Source organism: Halichoerus grypus, chromosome 6 (assembly GCF_964656455.1).
Source record: "Halichoerus grypus chromosome 6, mHalGry1.hap1.1, whole genome shotgun sequence".
NCBI lineage: Eukaryota > Metazoa > Chordata > Mammalia > Carnivora > Phocidae > Halichoerus > Halichoerus grypus.
Window position 1 is genome coordinate 120345419 of NC_135717.1, and position 7541 is coordinate 120352959.

General features: G+C 49.0%; 1 long non-coding RNA gene across 1 annotated transcript; it reads right to left on the reverse strand.

The window, feature by feature from the left end:
• Window positions 1–1499: 1499 nt before the first annotated feature.
• LOC118555843 (uncharacterized) lies at window positions 1500–5156 on the reverse strand. The gene is made up of 4 exons (XR_013448563.1): window positions 5057–5156; window positions 2596–2700; window positions 2118–2186; window positions 1500–1644 (listed from the first exon to the last, which is right to left on the reverse strand). It is a non-coding gene; the product is annotated as an uncharacterized LOC118555843 (long non-coding RNA).
• Between the last annotated feature and the right edge of the window lie 2385 nt (window positions 5157–7541).

A 7541-nucleotide genomic window follows, 5' to 3' on the forward strand; every position in this document is an offset into this window, starting at 1 on the left:
TTTATCTCTTGGCTGGCTAGAGTTTATGTCTAATAGTGTTTTTGAAAAGGGTTCATAGGAATGAAATTCCCTGAATTTGGCATGCTGGAAATATTTGTCTGTTGCCTTTAGCCTGGTAAAATAGTTTGATTTAGTACAAAGTATTTGGGTCTCACTTTTCTTCTCCCAGAGGACTTTAGAGATTTCTTCACTGTCTTTTGGTGGTGTAGTCTGGAGGCAACCTGAATAGTTTTTTCCCCTCAGTAAATGTGTTGATAGTTTTGCCTGAATGCCCAATGACCCTTTCTTTATCTTCGAAGATAAGGAATTTTATTAGGCCAGTTCTCAGCATTGGTCTTTTTTAATTTAACTTAATTTTATTTATTTATTTGAGAGAAGAGAGAGAGAGAGTGAACGAGCAGGAGCAGGGGGTGAGGGCAGAGGGAGAGGGAGAAGCAGGCTCCCAGCTGAGCAGGGAGCCCAATTTAGGGCTCAGTCCCAGGACCCCGAGATTATGAGCTGAGCTGAAGGCAGCCGCTTAACCAACTGAGCCACCCAGGCGCCCCAGCATTGATCTTTTTGAATCACTTTTTCCTTTCAACCTATAGATTAAAGTTTTCTACTTTTAATTTTAATTTTTAACTGTGGTAAAATACCCACAACATAGAATTTACCATAGAAACCACTTTCGCTCTACAGTTCACTGGTTTGAAGTATTTTCACTGGTAGTTGTGCAACCAATGTCCAGAACTTGTTCATCTTGCAAAACTGAAACTCTATACCCACTAAACAGCTCCTGGTTTCCCCCTCCCCCCAGCCAGATTCCAGTTTTCTTCTCTTTTTAAGGATCGCTGTCTTCAATTATGTTTTCCTTTTGTGGAGCAGAAAGTATACATATGGCAGATCTGGTTACAAACAAGGTGTTCTTGATTTTGCTCTTCTGAGTATATCATGTCCCTTAGAGAAGTACGTTGTCAGCTCTGCCCATGAGCTGTCACTATGGGACACACTGTGTCAGCATCCTCCCTCGATCTGATTCTAGTCAAGTGCCAGCTATCATTGCAGTGGCTCATTATTTTACTGATCTGATCTAATTAACCACTGCCATTCCCTTTGGTCCAGTGTAGAAAGTGTGAATGGAAGGCAGGAGGGATGAATTTTTATTAAGGGCACCAGAAAATGGCTTTAATAGAATGACTCAGGCTTTGACTATTTTCGGGATGACAAGTCCTGGTTCTTTGGAGGTTGATTTAATTTTTGGAAACGCTAAAATGTCACTAGGCACTGTATGTGAAGGATTAGGCCAGAACCGGAGTGGCATTTGCAGTAGAAGGAGGCCCAGCATGTGGGGTGGTGGCTCAGTGTGAATAAAAGGGCTTGTTAGAGGCTGTATCCTCAGGGCAGGCTGTGACTGGCCGAGGGCCCGGGTCAGGACACCCAGGGCCTCTTGGCTTTCTAGGTAGGGCTTTACTCTCCATCTCCTCCAGGACCCACCCCACAGAACACAGACACACAGCGAGTTGGATGCTTCAGTTTAATCATGCTGGGCTGCAAGCATGTTTAAGGCTTTGAGTCCAGGGACCCCATTCTTTTCAGCTTCTCAGACTGCAACTACATTGAGTTTTGCATCCAAGTTTTTTATATTTTCGTCCCGTTTGGCTCTACCTAGAAGAAAGCAGAGGTGAGAATGAGGTTCATGGGCTCCAGGCACCAGCCCCACCCTGTCCATCCCCCTCAACTCCGTCTTCTGCTTTCCAACCTCACCCAGCCCCTGGAGGGCCTTGCACAGAAGTTGGAGGGATGGAGGGAGGTTAGATTCATAGATTCACCAAAGGCTGAGGGACATGCCCCTTCCCCACCTGGGCAGGCTCTGCAGGGAGAAGGCTGGGGCTTAGACCGCAGGGGCAATCTAGTATCAGGCAACCATGTGGTTTGAGTGTGGATGAGAAATTGGAGACATTTAAAGGCACAAATGGAGACATTTGAAGGAGGAAAGGTTCAAGGGGAGGGGAGGGGCTGTGGTGGTTGCAGGTGTCCTGTGTGGGGTGGAGTCAGGTGTTCCTGCCCACCTCCTGCCCCTGGATGATGGATGGTGAGTATTCCTGTTCCCACAAGGCTTTGCCTTGGGATGCACTCACCCTCATAAAGATGTCTTCTAAACTGAAGTCTTTTAGGCATTGCTTTCTTTGCTCTTTCTAAGCCATGTCCTGTGACCAAGAGACTTTTGTTTGTCAGGGATTCTAATTTTGGAGCAGAACAATCACAGTAGCAGAAAAGTCACATCACTTTCAAGAAAACTCCCACCTCCCCCTCCCACCCCTCACCAGACATTGTCCCGATACAAATTCCTCAAGTGAAGAAGTTTTGCTGAGGGGCCCAGCTTCTTTCTTATAGGAAGGCCCTCTTATAGGAGGGTCAGGAAAGAAACCACGCAGGCAGCAAAATCCTCCGTGGCAGAAGCTCCGTGTGTGGGTGCGGTGTGCACCCCCGTTTGTGCCTTCGTGCTCAGGTGAATGAATATGTGTTTCTCCCCGGGCTCGTCTCTGTGGGTGGAAGCGTCATGGAGGCCTGCCTGCCTTGTCTGGGTTGTTATCTGGCATAGAGACAGAGACTTACTCAGTGGGTTTAGCTCTTCTGTACTTGGGGCGGCACCATGTGGCTCCTGGGCTGGCTCTTGGTGTGAAGCAGGTTTTGCAGCAGAGGTAGTCCCTTCCGGTTCAGCTACAAATGCACCAATTGGTTGATTTTAGCAAAGTCAAAGTGTTTTTTATTTTTGGAACGAGTGGCAGGGCCCTGGGTTACCTAATATGTGCTGGGTGCCAGGACCCAGAAGTGATAAGATTTCTACACACGAGTGCCTGTTATGGACGGAATGTTCTCCCCCTCCAAATTCATATATTGAAATCCTAACCCCTCGATATGATGGTCCTAGGGTGTGGGGCCTAGGAGGTGATGAGGTCATGAAGGTGGAGCGCTCATGAATGGGGTTAGTGCCCTTATAAAAGAGACTCCACGGCTCTTTCTGCCATGTGAGGATATAATGAAAAGTTAGCAGTCTGTCACCAGGAAGAGGGTCCTTACTAGAACTCAAGATGCTGGCACCTTGATCTTGGACCTCCAGCCTCCAGAACTGTGAGAAATAAATTTCTGTTGTTTAAGCTATCCAGTCTATGGTAATTTGTTGTACAGCCCAGATGGACTAAGACAGTGCCTCTTGGAAGGTGGGCAGGGTTGGGCACTTCTAATGGGTAGGGTTGGGGAGGGATTTGGGCTAGGATATTTAGGGGGAATCAGAGAGCATGTCAGAGAGAAGCTGGGTCTTGAAGGGCAGGATTTTGGCAGGAGGGATATTCTAAAGGAGCTTCGTTGGGGGTAGGAAGTCAGTCAGCCAGAACTCAGGGCAAGGAATGTATGGGACAGGTGTGGGGAATGCAAACCAGTTCAATTTAGCTGATGTGGGCGGTACATGAAGGGGAAGCATGGAAAACAGGGTTAGAAATGATGTCTGAGGCTGAATAGTGGGCACCTTGCTAAGGAGTCGGGAGTGTGCGGGTGAAGGTATTAATACCACATGGGAAATTTCCCTTATCATTTAACCTCATCTTTTTCTCCCTTTTATTCACAACTTTCCCATTCTTGCTATTGATTTTGCCTGCCTGGGTTGTTCCATTTCATCCTTAGGCTTGTCCCACCCCAATCCGTGCTCCACCCATTATCACCAAGAGCAGGACACAATCCCGCCCCCTCATTCCTCTCCCAGTCTCTACCCCCATCCCCTGCTGTCAGCCTCTCCCCTTGAAGGCAGGGACAGGAGGGAGGGAAGGACTCACTGGCCGCAGCCCCCGGGGTGGGATCAGAGGACGCACTTTCTGCAGCAGAAGAAAGAGGCGACAGTGAGGACTGAACCTGACCCCTGTGAGCCCTCCTACCTCCCACTCCTTAGCCTCAGCTCTCAGGGGCGTTTGTGGACACAGGGAGACCCATTTCCCTATTGGTTAAATGTGCCCTTCTGCCTCCTTGGTAGATCCACCAGGGCCGTCTGTCTGCTGTTTAACCCCTCCTACAGCTGTTTGAAGCAGGTTCTCCTGGGAGAGTGTAACATTCTCTGAGAACTGCCCTCCCCGACATTACCCCTGGCCTGTGAGGGTGTCCTGAGATCCCTGCTGGGGAACCAGCTGTGGTTGGAGGGGCTCAGGCTCTTTTGTGGCAGAAGGGGACAGTGCCCGGGCCATGGGCCATGCCTGAATGATTTCTGGGATTGGATCCCAGCCCTCATTCTCTTTATTCTTTCAACACGATGTTTAGCTCTCTGCTAAGTGAAAGGGATTCAGTGATGAGGAAGTGGAAAGACCCCGCCCTGACCCAGCATCCATTCCAGTACATAATTCTCAAGTCATGGTGTGATGGTGCTGGAAGGGCAAGTCCAGCGTGGTGTGATAAGGGGTCTAATTTTTCCTCCATGTTCTTTTTTGAAGAATTGATATCTAAACTGAGATTTGACAGATGAGAAAGCGTTGGACAGGTGACATTCAGGGTTGGCTGGGGGAAGGGGACAGGGAGAGGGAAAGAGTTCCAGGCAGAGGGAAGAGCAAGAAGGAAGGTCCCAGTGTTCGTGGAGCAGCAGGGCTGTCCTGGCCTGAATAGTGCCTTTTTGGCTCTTTTCAGGAAGAGGCATCCTGAGAGACAAGGCCACTGGCAGGCCACTCCACTTAGCAAGTGGAGTGTGGGCTAAATTTTAGCCTCCACTACTCCCTGCCTGGCACCCTTGTGCTGGGGACAACTTGCCCAGCTATATTCGGTGGCCCAGAAGCCCTGCAAGAAGGCCAATGTGGTTAGAGCATAGTGGGTAAAGGATGGTGTGTGAGGGGATGAGCCGGGAGACCAGGCACGGCCAGGGGATTCCTGCTCCCCGACCAATGGGGTAAAGAGGCTACATGTGGAGAACTGGGGGGAGGAGTTACTTGCAGAGGCAGGAGGAACCAGGACAGCACTGGGAGAGAAAGAGAGGAATGAAGAGTGGAGATAAGCCTGGGACTGTCAGGGTTTGGGTGGGGTGCAGGGGGAGGGCCATACTCACTGGCATAGACCAAGGCTCCAGCCAGAGCTGCCAGGAAGAGGAGAGCCGAGAATCTCATGCTGTGGGATGAGAAGTGAGTATAACCACAGAATCCTCAGAGGGTCCGGGAATACCAGTGCTGATACTGCTGGGCCCTTTTAAGGATACCAAGGGCCAATGGGAATCAAGTTTGGAGGGGTGTGACTTCCGTGTCCTCCTCCTCTTCTTCCCGAAACTGTCACTTGCTAAGTCAACAAGGGCTAGCTGGGGCTGGCTGATGCCTGGCATCCTTGCTGGGAGGTCCTTTCCTGACTGACTTCCAGCCATCCCTTTCCTCCCTCTTTTCTTCTTCATCCCACTCGCCCTATGGTTTCAACCTCTGGGATCTCAGGGACCAGAGGCAGAACAAGTTTTGTTTGGGGAGATTCTGGAATGTGTCTGTTGAGGGTATTGGTAGGACTGGCATCACCCCAGGAGGAGGTTCGGGGTTTGGAAGATCATGTTGTCTACCCTTTGCCTTGATCTGCACAGGACTTAGTGCAGAGGCTTGAAGGTTTCCCCACACTAAGTGAGGTTCCTTCCCTGGGAGGCCACACTCAGAACATTTGGGGACTGAGTTCATGGCTCCTTTCTCCTCTTGAGGGGATGGCTTTGGAGGCATGAATGACTTCTCTCGAGTTGTCTCCTGCTCTTGAAGTTATTATCTATCCCCTAGGAGGAACTCCCCAAACTCCACATGGGCCCCTGTCAATGTCTATCTTCAGGATAGATGGGAGCCCACATTTCTGAGAGGATCTTCTGATTACAGGACCATGGTGGTTCACTGAAGTTGGAACTTGGTTCTCCCTTCAAGTAGGGGAGCTGATCCATGGTGTCAACAATCAAGAAAAGCAGATAATTCTCTTTGACTTGGGATTTCTTCCTTCCTTGAGCTGAGATTCAAAAGGCCCAGACCTTGAGTTCTGGGTTTGTCATATACATAGGGCGGTACACTGTTATATACTGAAAGACTTTCGCGTTTTCCTTTGTCATCTAGGAGTTATGGCTCCTATGTAGAGGACAGTGATGGAGATTGAGTAAGATAATACACGGCAAAGCATTTTTTAGACAATAAATTTCTGTGCAGATGTGTGGGATACTTGTAGTTTGCAGAGGGCTCATCTTTCTGGGTAGGTTTGGCTCAGGCTGGTGCTAAATGCTAAATAGAATGGAATCATGGAGAAACAGGAGCCATTTGAGGGGGCTGGTGAGTAGAGAATAGGGTCCTGGATACCAGTTTGTGATTCTCCATTTGCTCGGTGTTGGCTTTCACCAGGCCCCAGGTTGTTCTCCAGGCTTTTCTGCCTCAAGGCTACTCTGGAGATTGGTGTGGAAAGGGGGTATCAGGAAGTTTATAACATGACGGTGCTTGGCTGCCTGGGTTCAGAGCATTAGTCTCCTCATTAGATAAAGGAAGAGAAAACTGATCAGGTGGGACATTACAAGCATGAGGAGTGGGTCCTTTTGGGCTATCCTTAACCCACATTTCACCCATCCTTAACCTCCAGGTAAGATGACCGTCACATTCAGGAAGCTGATCTGCTCCAGACATGGTGAGTGGGAACAGGGTTAAATTAACTGCTCGCCCACTACCTCCCTGTGTGATTTGATATTTAAGATTTATATGGCATCTAATGGTGGCCAGTAGATGAAGAAGAGGGATGCATTGAATTAATGGAGGAATAGGACTTGGCATTGACTGCCCGCCTAAGGGTCCAGGCCTGGGAGCCTTGAAGATGGTGGTGGCCTTAACTTGATGGGGAGATCTTGAAGGTCAGGAGAGAGTTTTGACTACATCAGTGCCCTGGGATGTGTGTGCATGTGTGTGTGTGTCCGTGTATACACCATAGTAGGAGAGGCTCTGACTCTAGATCCCAGTCTCCATGAGCACATCAAAAAATCCAGCAGGAGCAAACCATGATATTTACACAAGTTTTCTAAGAGGAAATTAGAACTTTGGCATCAACACTAGAGCTGTCACAGAGCAGGGTCTTTCCAAATGTCACTGCTCAGCCCTTTTCTTCTCCTAATCCTCCCCTTGGCCTCATGAATTAAAGAGGCAGGTATTGACATAAATGGGAGTGAGACATTTGTTATAGAAAAAAATTTTTTTAACTTATTTGTTCGACAGAGAGTGAGCACAGGTAGGGGGAGCGGCAGGCAGAGGCAGAGGGAGAAGCAGGCTCCCCACTGAGCAGGGAACCCAATGTGGGACTCGATCCCCGGACTCCAGGATCACGACCTGAGCAGAAGGCAGACGCTTTAATGACTGAGTTTGTAACAGGGCCCAGGTGAAATATTACCCCAAATTATAGGGCCTGGAAAAGAATTGGATACAGATATTAAAGAAAAGAGATACACCTCATGTATCTAGGTGAAGAGCTGTCTTCTGTGATTTCTTGTCTCCTAGGGTATCTGACTGCCACGATGACCCTGTCAGTTGCCCATGTGTCTTTTCTCATGTTCT